Source organism: Camellia sinensis, chromosome 15 (assembly GCF_055761805.1).
Source record: "Camellia sinensis isolate YWXY chromosome 15, ASM5576180v1, whole genome shotgun sequence".
In the NCBI taxonomy this organism is placed as follows: Eukaryota; Viridiplantae; Streptophyta; class Magnoliopsida; order Ericales; family Theaceae; genus Camellia; species Camellia sinensis.
In genome coordinates this window covers 64,384,747-64,397,369 of record NC_138975.1, presented here as the reverse complement: position 1 = coordinate 64,397,369, position 12,623 = coordinate 64,384,747, and positions in this window count along the sequence as shown.

Here is a 12,623-nt window from a genome sequence, read left to right as displayed (position 1 = left end):
TGTTTGCCTAAAATAATAATTTTATCATAAATACAAAACGGTTTTCGGAAAGCCGTTTCATTATAAACAAAACCCATCCCTTTCTCCCTTTGAACTTACGAAAGCCATTTTTGATATCCAACCCATCTTCTTCTCCCTCACTCAGCCGAACTCCAAAAGGAAGACCGACAACGAAGAGAAAGCAATGAACAACGGCCAACAGTACACCACCGGCAAAACGAGGAGCACCTTCATCAAACACCCACATTCAGGTTTGTATCGCATAAATGAGGATTTTCATTTTAGATTTGGGATTTTAAATTTCGAAATTAGGGATTCAGATTTCAGATTTTAAATTTCGAAATTAGGGTTGTATCGCAAAAACCCACATTTAGGATTTTAAATTTCGATTTTTTGTATCTCAGTTCACTCCTTTTTTGTTTATTATATAATTGTTATGATGAGGTTTTTTTTTATCGGGTTTTTTGTTATTTGTAAGATATAATTGTTATGATCAGGTTTTTTTTTTTTCCATTAATTGTTGTTGTTTGTTACTTTTGGGTAGTACTTTGTTCGATTTCACTGTGTGGGTGTGCATATGTGATGTCAAACTTGGGTTATAAATTGATGTTAAAGAAATCAAATGTGAGAGAGAAATGTGATAATTTTCCCGTGTTCTCTAATAGGATCAAAATTTCGTTTCAGTACGTTCTTTCGGTTAGGTTGGAAATGAAAATAGAATTGAAAACTTTTTCAAACGTTTTGAAAACATGAGAAATAACAAAAAGATTTGAAAGTGTATGAAAATATTTGGAAAAAAAAAAATTTTTTTACTGATGTTAATAAATTCTCAATAGTTAATTACTTAAACATGTTGAGTGTTATGAATGCTTAGTTGGATAAAGGAGTTTGCCATTTTAAGAAAAATATATTACAAGAAATTGTGAAATTCTTGTAACAGTAGGGATGGAAAAATAAACAATCGGTGCATTGCTCCTCTATGTTTTGTAGACTACGAGCACAATTGGTAGCTGATTTGTTATCACAATAAAGCCTCAAAAAATCTTTTTTGGTTGGTCTTAATTCTTATGGTGATTTTTAGTCAAAAGAAGTTCAAAGGGTCTATGTGTCATTAATTTGCACTTGACCTGGCATCTGTTTGACTGGCATTTACTTTACCAAGTTGCAAAGATAACCTCTTTATCAATGTAATTAGCCCAATCAAACGGAGTTAAGAAAACAAATGTTTATTCAACAATCCTCGGAGCTTCTTCTAAACTGAGGTGTTGTAACTCCATGCGTGAATTGATTAGCTGTAGCTACATGAATCTATTAGATTAGCAATTGACCCAAAAGCGTAATGTGTTTATGTTTTCAGAAGGCAAGATACTTTTTATTCTTCATGGAAAGTTGGAATTTCAATATTTTATACTATTGTTTCAGACTGAACAATTGTGGGCATGGTAGTTTAGAGTTTGAACTTGTGAACAATTTAGGATTTTCCTATTGGAAGTTCTTAGGTTGTTAAAGTATGAAAAATTAGGGCTTGTAAAATTAGGTTCTTATAGTATGAAGAATTAGTTTAGTAGAGTTTTTCTGTATCAAAGGCCTATTGGTTATAATGTCTTACATGGATGGTTCAATGCATGAAGATGAAATGAGAAATTATGGCGCACACAGTGAGGTTGTGGGAAGAGTTCTTACAGTATGTGCATGCTATTTCATAGAATGTGAAATTAAAAAAAAATCAAAGTATGAAAGTAACTACACACGAAACACATGACGAAAACGGGTTTGATAAACCTGAACAAAATGTCAATTAAAGATATGGAAAAGGTTCTTTCAAAGTATTTGAAAACACCCACCCATGAAAGCCCAAAAAAAAAAAGTTTTAATTGAAAAAATTATTTTAAAAAATAATAATAATACCAAAGGGAAAGCATGACAACATAAAACAAAAAGTTAAAGAAAACATAAGCTCGTAAGAAGGGATGAAGAAATCACGACAAATCATAACAAAAGAATTCAAATGTTAATTCATGATAATTGGGGAAATGATCCCACACATGATTTTTTGTTTAAATGTACAAGTAGATAATCCTTCTAAATAATACAAGAAATATAAGTCATATAGGATGTGTAGACACTCCATTTTTTACCGTCCTCAAGACTCGGACGTCATCATTTGAACACTCAATGATCATCTATGTTCGTGTTCGTTTTGAGTTCTCGAAGGTCTTGGCTGCGTGCCTTGCCTTAGGATCTCTAAACTTGTCTGTTTTGTGCTTGGTTGTGGACCAAGGACTTGTGATTTTGCTTCTGAGGGAAAAGGGTGGCTTGTTTGCCATCCTTTCAAGCCACCGGCCAAGGCTTGAAGCCATCGGCCTTGTTTTCTTGCCATCAGCCAAAAGTGTTGGCCGATCGGCACTTTTGTTGGTCGGTCGGCACTTATTTTGGTCGATCGACCATATTTTCTGGCCGATGCCTTTTCTTTGCCTTTTTCAGGCATTGTACATGCCAGCTGTGCCAGTTGGTGAGCACAGACCCTCCCCTCCATACACGTGTATGGAGGGATTTGAACCAAAGCTTAGCTTCTCTAAAAAGCTTTGAATTTGATTTCCTATAAGAGGGGAGCCTCCCCTCCTTTTCCAGGTTCAGCAAAAATAGATATAAAGTTCATATATCCCTCTCTCTCTATATTTGTGTGTGTGTTTGTGCTTGAAAGTGCATTTTGTTCATACTTTTGCACTAGAGCACCTAGTAGAACACCATCATTTAGTTGCTGAGGTACTAGGGAGTTGGTCTTGGTGTTCTTGGAGTGGTTTAAGCTCAGAGAAGGGTGCTGGAGTACTGTTCTTGAAGGTGTTCTTTAAGGGTGAGTTTCTACCTTTTAATATCCCATTCTTGCTTAAGCTTTTGACCATACTTGCATGTTGTTTTAAGCTTAACTATAAACTACAAAAAGTTCTATTTTTGTGTGCTTAAGATAATTGTTTAAGGTCACTTTTTGGTTAGGGGTTGTCTACCCCCTCTTAGGCCTTATTTGGCCTTGTTTTGAGCCACATCTTTTGGCTTTTGTCCTTGTCTTTGCATGACCTTTCTACCACTGAAATCCAGAGGATTTTCAGTGGTGGAAAGATATTTTTGAGGTCTTAAATAGGAGAGGGACACCCCTCTCTCCTTGTGTCTCATTTGCTTGTATATTTGGCTCATAATGGTAGCATGTTTGCTTAGTATGTTTTGGCTTCATTTCAGCAAGTATTTGGTGTTATTTGGCCATGATATACCTCTGTTTTAATTTGGTTTGATAGCCTCTTGCATGCATCATACACTTGTCTTGCAATTCTCTCATTTGCCTTAACATGCACCATGCATTTGGACCATCATGCTTGCATATTTTGGCTCAACTCAAAGGAACTTTTAGCCATGTTTTGTCATGTTTAAGCTCTGTTTGGTGTTGTTTTGATCATATATGCAATGCTTTGTATAGCTACCATACATTCTAGCTTGTTAGCCTTGAGGGTCCAAGTCATTAGCATGCACTACTTGGACCTTTTTCATGATTTGGTATCATCTCATATGTGATTTCAGTCCATGTAGTGCAGCCTTATACTTGCATTTGTCATCCTTTCAAAGCTTTGAAGAGTTGGTGTCTTATGCCTTAAGGTTGGGTCATTGTGCATGCCTCCATGATTAGGTCTTCGGGATGCTATCTAAGTGGGTTTTTAGGCCTATTTTGACATGTCATGTCTCTGTTTTTCATTGGTTAAGTCATGCCATGTTTGGTTATAATGGGTGTAGTGTAATCCCCTTTGTTGGCCTTACTTGCATCTTGCCTTCAGCCCTTCATTTTGGCTTGTTTTAGCTTTGGCCCTTGCATGTTTTAGACTCCCTTTAGCATGATCTAGGACTGTTTTGGTTGTCCTCAGCTCTTTGGAGCTTGTTTCATGTGGCCTTAGTACAAGCTCCTTGGCTAGCCTTAAGCCTTGAGCTTTCTTGCATGTTATGCTTGACTTGTATGCATGATTTGGCATCATCCTTGACATCATTTCAGAGCACGTAGTGTTGTCACGCTTGCATGCTTTTCACTCTTTGAGTGCTTTCGAGAGTTGTCCTCTTTGTGCCTAAGTGATGGACCAATATGTGTACATGTTTGTTTTGCATGTTGGTGCCTTAGTTTTAGTGTTTTGGCCACTGATTTGGGCATGGCTGAGGTCTGCCCATTTCAGTTTAAGTCCATCTTGCATGATCCTTGCATATTGTTGCATGCTTGTTCCATTTCGTCGTTATTGCATACTTGGTACATTGCATTTTGCATGCTTCGTACATTGCATATTTGCATGTTTAGGTTGCATAGTATTGTTGCATACTCGTTGCATGCCATGTTGTTTACATGTTAGGTTGCGTTGTATTACCTTTGGCAGGCTCATGTTGCATACATCGCATTGTGTTTAGTTTGGGGTGTAAAACCAAACACGAGGATCAAGGGACATTCGTACTTGAAGTGACGAAACGTGCCTCAATCCTCGGTCGCCGACACTCTTGATCCAACATGATAGAGTTCTAGGCATTCATGTGTTTTTGTGTATTCATTCCATATTGAATCGCACACTTGGCTCCTTTGGCCATCACGCATCAACATGCATGATTGATGGCCCGAGGGTAGAGCACTACACTCCCTTGAGCTCATGACATGATAGGGAGGGTGTTTGTGCACACATTGCCTTGAAAATGCATTGTCATGCTCTGTTTGTCCTCTGCTGCAGCAAAACAGCATTCTGCAGGAAGATATGGCCGGTCAGCCATCTCCAGTGCTGCTTGACTAAACATTGTTGGCCGAGATCCTCACAAATGGTCGATGACCAATTCCACATGGCCGATGTTCCTATATTTTGGCCAGTGACATCTCACAGTGCTCAAGGAGTGGTTCGAAAGCATCCTTGGGACTTGTGCAGTTTTCAGAGGTGCAGAACAGTGCAAACAGAGGCAACATGTGGCATGGCAACGGATTTTCGAGAGAAGCCGACCGAGCATGCATTCGTCCCTCTTCCCAAGGCTGCTTTCCTATTCTTCATAGCTTAACTAATTTGTTTAATTAGTTAAGAGTTATGTAATAATTAATTAGCTAGGGTAGTTAATTATTTAGTTGATTTGTATTATTTATTCGGACCCTCCGTCGAGAGAGCAAATTTTGTAATAAGTGTGCGTGAGTGTGTGAATGTCTTACAACCCCACGTCTTTCTTCCTTTTACTTACCTGCTTTTAATGATTAGTTTTAGGTCATGTTTCAATTAGCATCTGTATGCTCGCATGTTAGCATCATTCATCTGTATTGCGTGCACTGGGCTCGACGCATCATACTAACTGCATGGTATTTCAATTCCAACTTGAATACGTGTATTGAGTTGTCGCATTTCACATGCCATTCTTAGATCGGTTGAGCCTATTCTAGTTGCATTTTTGCATGTGTTGTGTTAGGCATCTTAACATAGCTAGGATCATGCATTGATTACCAACTAGCTATTGTTTTGGCTCGGAGTAGTAGGTAAGCTTTTGTGCTTTAGCATCTTGCATGAGTGTGAGTGTTGCCATGATAGCATGTTTGCCATGAGGTTATTTGTTTATGAGATATAACTGCCTGAATGCCTGTGGGTGAAGGTTGGATTGCTTGAATTGGAACAATTCGTTGAAATGCAAGTTTTAAGCCCACTTGATTGTGGCAAAATCATGTTTTCTAAGCTCACTCGAAGGTGACAAAATCCACGTCTTAGCCTACTTGCGAGTAGCACCATCAAACCATTTTCAAACAAACAAACATGAGATGATTTGTTCCAACTTAGGCGATCTAGTCTATACTTGTGTGTTGTGCGCATCACATAGTAATTATAAGCTAATAACCGGATTAAGAATGCATGTGTTTTAAAAAAGAAGATATCATGCTTAGTACAGGCCGATCTTCGATCGGGTGAGCGAGGGTGCTCATTGCATGACCTTTCCCTCTCGTACCTAAGTTCCCGAGCCGAGGCAACTTTGGTGATGACAGACACATGGCCTTAAGCACGAGTCAGGGTTTCCTAAATTCCCCAAAATAAAATATTTAGGTGGCGACTCTGTATCTGGCAAAGAAGTCCATGTTTGGCACTTCTTTACAAAAATCAATTTTCCAAAACGATTTGCCAAATTTGGACTCTTTGGTGATTTATCAATCTCACATTGCACATTGTGAGATCAGATTAAGAACTGTGACATTTAAGTCCGAACTGTAGCACAGCATAAAGCCCTCGGGGCGCGTCTACAGGATGCTGTTATATATGGAGCAAATAACTTTCATTTCCATGTTCACGTCGATATGCCACTTTAATATTTTTTAATACCAAAAGACCCATGCCTAAAGGCACTCCTGTGTAATATATGTGGTGTTTGCTCTCAAATGTGCTTACTTTATTATTTTGAAATAATTGAGTTACTTTGAATGCAAAGTTTAGGTATGGAAGTTGTGAGCATTATGTTCTATTGGGGTGGAAAGATTTTGCGCAATCGCGATGAAGGTGTCTCGTACGACACCGAACCTCAAGGGTTGTATAATGTGCAAAGGGGGATAACATTGGGCGAGTCAGAGGCTATGATGGTGCCGAAGGTTGGTACGCATGGGGAAATAATGCGATTAGAGTTTAAATGTAGACTCCCATGTCGGGGGAAGTATAGGTTGCTGCCAATCAAAGATAATGAGACCTTAAGTAATGTCTTAGAGCTCCCACATAAATTAGGCCCTGATTATTTTTTGGAAATCTATGTGGAGAAGGAGAGTAATTTTGGTGGCACAGAGATGCCAATTCCGGTGGATGGGACATTCACTCAAATGTTGACACAATCGCAATCCCCTGACAATACACTTATACAGTCTGCACACATGTTCCCTGAAGATTACCCTCCATTCAATCATTCTCAGAGTTACAATCAATTAAATGCATCACAGAACGTAGATGGTTATTACAGTGTCGGAGCAAGTCCAAGTGCTCCAACAACATATAATTCGATGGTTCTTACAACCCCATATCCCCACTGGAATGAAGAATGTCCACCGGTTTGTAATGTTCAACGTACAACGGCGATGGGTGTCCAAAATTATGCATCCTCCGATGATACAGTGCCATTGTTTTGACGAGGTTGGAGTAAGTGATGAAGATTTCGTGGAAGATGTGGATGGCGCATGGGAAGGTGCAGACAATGACTCTGGTGATGACGAAGTTGGAGGGCATCATGATATGCAGGAGGTACACCCAAATGTCCATATCCCTTTCTACCATAATTTGCATTTCGACAACGATGGTTCCATCACTAGCCGTGATGTTGTCGAACGTTGGCCATTGTGGGACTTCGAAACTGCTCATTTGGAGAAAGGAATGATATTTACTGATAAGAAAAGGCTAGTGCACGCTGTTCAGTTGTATAACCTGAAGCGCAATCAAGAATGCAAGGTCGTAGAATCCAAAGGAAACAGTTGGGTGGCCGAGTGCAAGCACGGCTGCAACTGGAGGGTTCGGACAACGAAGTTGAAAGACAAAGATTTCTTTCAAATTAGAAGGTTTGAAGCGTCGCATCAATGTGTGTACCCTAGAATGAATAGGGACAATTGCAACCTCAAGTCCGAGGTCATTGCTCATTTCATCAAGGCACAAATTGCGGTAAGTGCCATGCTAGATTATTGTTTTTAGGATTTCATTATGACTGTAATGTATTCAAATATAATTTATATTTGCAGATATCACCAGAATTGCCTATTGCTACCATAATTGAGGTCGTGAAGGAGAAGTTTCAGTTCACTATATCATATAAGAAAGTGTGGCTTGAAAGGACGAAGGCAGTTGCAATGGTGTTTGGTGACTGGGACGAGTCATACCAAAGGTTGCCTAGATATATGGCTGCATTGCAGGCATTCAATCCAAGCACAGTTGTCATGTGGGACATGATTCCGAATTTGCACTCTACCTCAATCGGAACTGAAATGTACATGAACTATGTATTCTGGGCATTTAAACCTGCAATAGAAGGCTTCAAGTATTGTCGTCTAGTGATACGCATTGACGGCACACACTTGTATGGGAAATACAAAGGGAAGATTGTTACAGCCACCGCAGTGACTGTTGCGAACAAGATTGTACCTCTTGCCTTTGCCGTTGTTGACAAGGAGATGATCGAGAGTTGGGGTTGGTTCATTACTCTGCTTAGGCGACATGTGTGCCGTGACCGAGAGGGGGTCACATTGATATCCGATCGACACTCAGCTTTGCTTAGTGTCGTGTCAAGAATTTGGGACAATCCAGCAGTTCAACCAAGAGGGTACCATAGGTATTGCTTGCGACACGTATGTAGCAATTTCAATGATAGATTCGGCAATACAATAGTGAAGGATCTTGTGTAGAGAGCTAGTTCTGCACGGTAAGTGCGGAAGTTTAACAAGATTATGGACGATATCTACAAGCTCGAGAAGAATGTTGAACGGTGGTTTAGTCAGATGAACCCTATTCATTGGACATTGTGCCATGATGGTGGTTGTCGTTGGGGCATATTGACGACAAACCATATAGAGGGCTTCAATGGTGTACTGAAAAGCGCACGCAGTGTTCCCATTACAGTATCAGTTGAGATAACTTTTTATCGGCTCATCAAATATTTTGACGAGGGCAAGACCATTGCTGAAAATGCGAGTAATCGGGGTCACTTGTACACGATTAATGTTCAACGATGGATTGACGAGCACCAAGCTAAAGCGAATGTGCATATGTTGGTACCGATTAATCGGTAATTTTTATTGGATGCATCGAATTCACTACACATTAACATTTCACACTCGTCGATCATTGATGTTAGTCTATATTTAAACATATATGCATATTAATCCACGTACATACATTTTTCCTGCAGGGGAATAGGGGAATATGAGGTGAGGATAGCACCGCATGGGATTGGGGGGAAGTGCTTGTCAAATAGTTAGTCTCCGACCACCAAGTTGTTCATGTGGGAAGTACACATTATTTCACTTGCCATGTTCCCACATGCTTGTTGTGACAGCAGACTTGGGCGAGGACCCTTTTCCTTTTGTTGCACCAGAGTATAGATTGGAAGTCCACAAGCGTATCTTTGCGCAGAAGTTTAGGCCCATGCCGCACGAGCAATATTGGCCTAACGATGATTACCCAACTTTGCTTGCTATTCCAGATCGACAACGTGAAGTTAAAACGGGTCGTCCTCAACATACCCGCATCCACAACGAAATGGATACTTCCAGACAAAGTGGATTGCACCATTGTAGTTTGTGTTTGCAAAGAGGGCATGATAAGAGAAAATGTCCAACGAGAATCCGATCAATTCGACAGTAGTTTTTTGCCTTCTTTACATATTAGTTCCACGCTACTTTCTTTGAATTGGAGTCAATGTAATATTCAATGAATCAGTATTCAGTAAATTGATAATGTATTTACGACTTCAATTACCGATGACATAGATTTGGTCAAATGTGGCAAATCTCTTCAATTGCTTTAGTTGTTGCAAGTGTCCTTTGTGCACTGGATTGTGCAGACTTTGGTGCGTTGATGGTCGATTGTGTCCTAACCTCGATGGACACCAGTTTATCTAATGTTAGAAAAATGCAAATATTCACAAAATGAATTAATAATCATCAATATAAATGCAGTTTATATTTAATGTTTTGCCACATTTTGTTATGTGGGAAACTATTTGTTTTTAATTTTTTTTTCAAAATCCATTACGAGGGTGAAGGCCCATTTTATGAATTCAATCATTTCTCGTACATTTACTACGTATTCGTATATGCTTGGTTCTTGTAAAAAGTTTGACTAATGTATTTCAAATCTACATAAAACCCTCTTCAAACCTTCGTACTTCTTTCCTGTCCAAATGACAACTCCTTTAAAGTGAAAGCACGTTTTTTCATGTCATACAGGCTGACGTGACAACACACTGACAATAACTTTAATCACATAGGTACCATGTGAACCTTATCTCCTATGACAATAATGTCAGATGAATTGCTAATCACCAATATAAATGCATGTCATATTTAATGCATTGCCACATTTTGTTAGGTCGTGAATTGTTTTTTTAGTTTCCAAAAATTCTTTACGTGAGGAAAGACCATTTTATCAATTCAATCATGTGTCTTAAATTTAGTACATATTGGTAAATGCTTAGTTGTTCTAAAAAGTTTGAGTAGTGGATTTGAAATCTACTTAAAGCATGGGTTTTCATGTCATAAAGCTTGACGTGACAACACGCTGACAATATTTTCAAACTAACAGGTACCATGTGTACCTTATCTCCTATCACAATAATGTGAAATGAATTACTAATCAGCAATATAAATGCATGTAATGTGAAAATAAATATATGGGTTGTAAATAATTATTGAGATGGGTTAGAAAATGATCATACTTGGGGTACTGCTATTTATAGACACGCAGAGGATATGAAATGGTACTGATAATTGATATTAGGGGTTACTGTGGAAGAACACACTTCCGTGAAATTATTTTTACTTTTTCATTTCATGCAACCCTTTCTTTTTGTTTTCCCTAACTTGTTGCAGTTTGTATACCTGTGATATACTGTCAGGTCGTATTCTAATTTTGTTAGCATATGTATGTACTATTGTCAAACTTGTTATCGGATATCGATTTCATATATGAAAACTTGTGCAGGTCTATGACTCATTTACCAAAGGAGATCCCATTATTGATTCATCAGCATCGAGCCGATACGATATGGCGTCAGTCTGATTTGGTGGATATTGTCCCAATTGTTGTCTGCTAAGATTCTAGATGCTGCTGCTGCTACTATTTTTGTTACTGTTTGAAGGAAGGGGTAGCTGCTTGATGTGTTGCTGGTTGCTTGTTGTTCTTGATTCTGGTTGCTGCCAGCTGTGTGTTGCTACTGCTGCCTTGATGTTGTTGTGGATGCGTCGTGATGGTACTAAAATACCGGTACTAAAATATTGGATTGTCCTATTAATTAAAAGACCTTCCAAATATTTAATTTGCACTTTAGGATTGACCACAAAAATATTTGAGATTGTAATATGATTATTATTGAATTATTTACTTAATTTTTATATTCGGGTTCTCACAGAACAGGTAGCTCAGTCAAAATTTTCCCTCAACAAAGGCTCCTTAAATAGTGACCTGTACGTAAAGAATTTCAATCTCCATCAGGAAAGAAAAAAGAGTCACCTTCCAATTCCTGGAAGTCCAGTGAAAATGATGACTCTGGTAAGGAATGGGGGGTTGACATAAAACTAAACTTGGGGGCAGGACAAACAAGCTCAAAACCAAGTGGTTGGTCCAGTTGGGGGATTAAATAATTTCCAAAAAACTGTTCTTGGAAATTCGAAAACCAAGTAAGTTTTGGATTTAAAATTTATAACAATTATTTTAATGTATACATTTTCATTCCAACAATATTTTCATACACTAGTCTTCCAATACTATTGGGTTAAGTGGTTGTCCGTGAGATTTGCAAATTTATTACGAGTGATTTTCAGAAAAAATCAAAATAATAATTAATCTTCCATACCTACGGGGTTAAGTGGCCATGTGTGGGATTTACAAATTTGTTACGATTGATCTGTGGATGGGTACGCTACGACCAATGTTAAGTTGATGTTGCAAATGTTTCCCAAAATATTACAAATTAAATATTCAAAAGTTGATTTTAAAATAATTCTAAATGACAACAAAAATTCAAATAGTCATACTTTTCAATGAAATACAAATAGTTGGTCATAACAACGAATGATGCACAGCTAAGTGAAACACAACATTGCCTACATAAGCTTCCTTTTTTCACACATTAAGTAGTCAAATCGTGGAGAGACTTGTCAGTATATGCAAATGGATTATCAAGTCATGTGACTTGGTGCACAGGCTTTGGTTTTCTAGATTTTTTTATTACATTGACAACTCATCTCTTATTGATATATACGAGATTCTCAATTCAGAAAGTCACATGGTAACAGTGAATTCACTAATTTACCTTACAGTGAGCATGCCCTTATTTTGTCGGTATATGTAGATGGATTGTCAAGTCATGTGACTTGGTGCACAGGCATTGCTTTTCTCTGTTTTATGATTACAGTGACAACTCATCTGCTATTGATATATGTGGGATTGTCAATTCAAAAAGTCACATGGCAACAGTGAATTCACTGATTTACCTTACAATGAGCATGCCCTTATTTTGTCGGTACATGCAGATGGATTGTCAAGTCATCATGCAAAGGCATTTATTTTCTATGGTTTTTCCTTCAATTTCTTTCTAAAGCCGTTCACAACCAACTATATAAACGACTAGAGGTGAAGACACAACCTTACAACTCATTTCGGCCTACGAAATTATCATTTATTTGTTTAAAAAAATTAGCATGGCTACACGATTCATGGGAGGGAGTGGGAATCGTAGAGGTGGTAGGAACTTGCAAAGGGGTGATAGTTCACGACAAGGAGGGGGAAGGGGACATGGCGATGCTGAAGACGAAACAACAATACCTGTTTTAGATTATGCTTGTGGTTATCGTGATAGGTTTGGGAAGCGACATTTTTTGATGTCCAAGTATTATCGAGTTCAAGGAG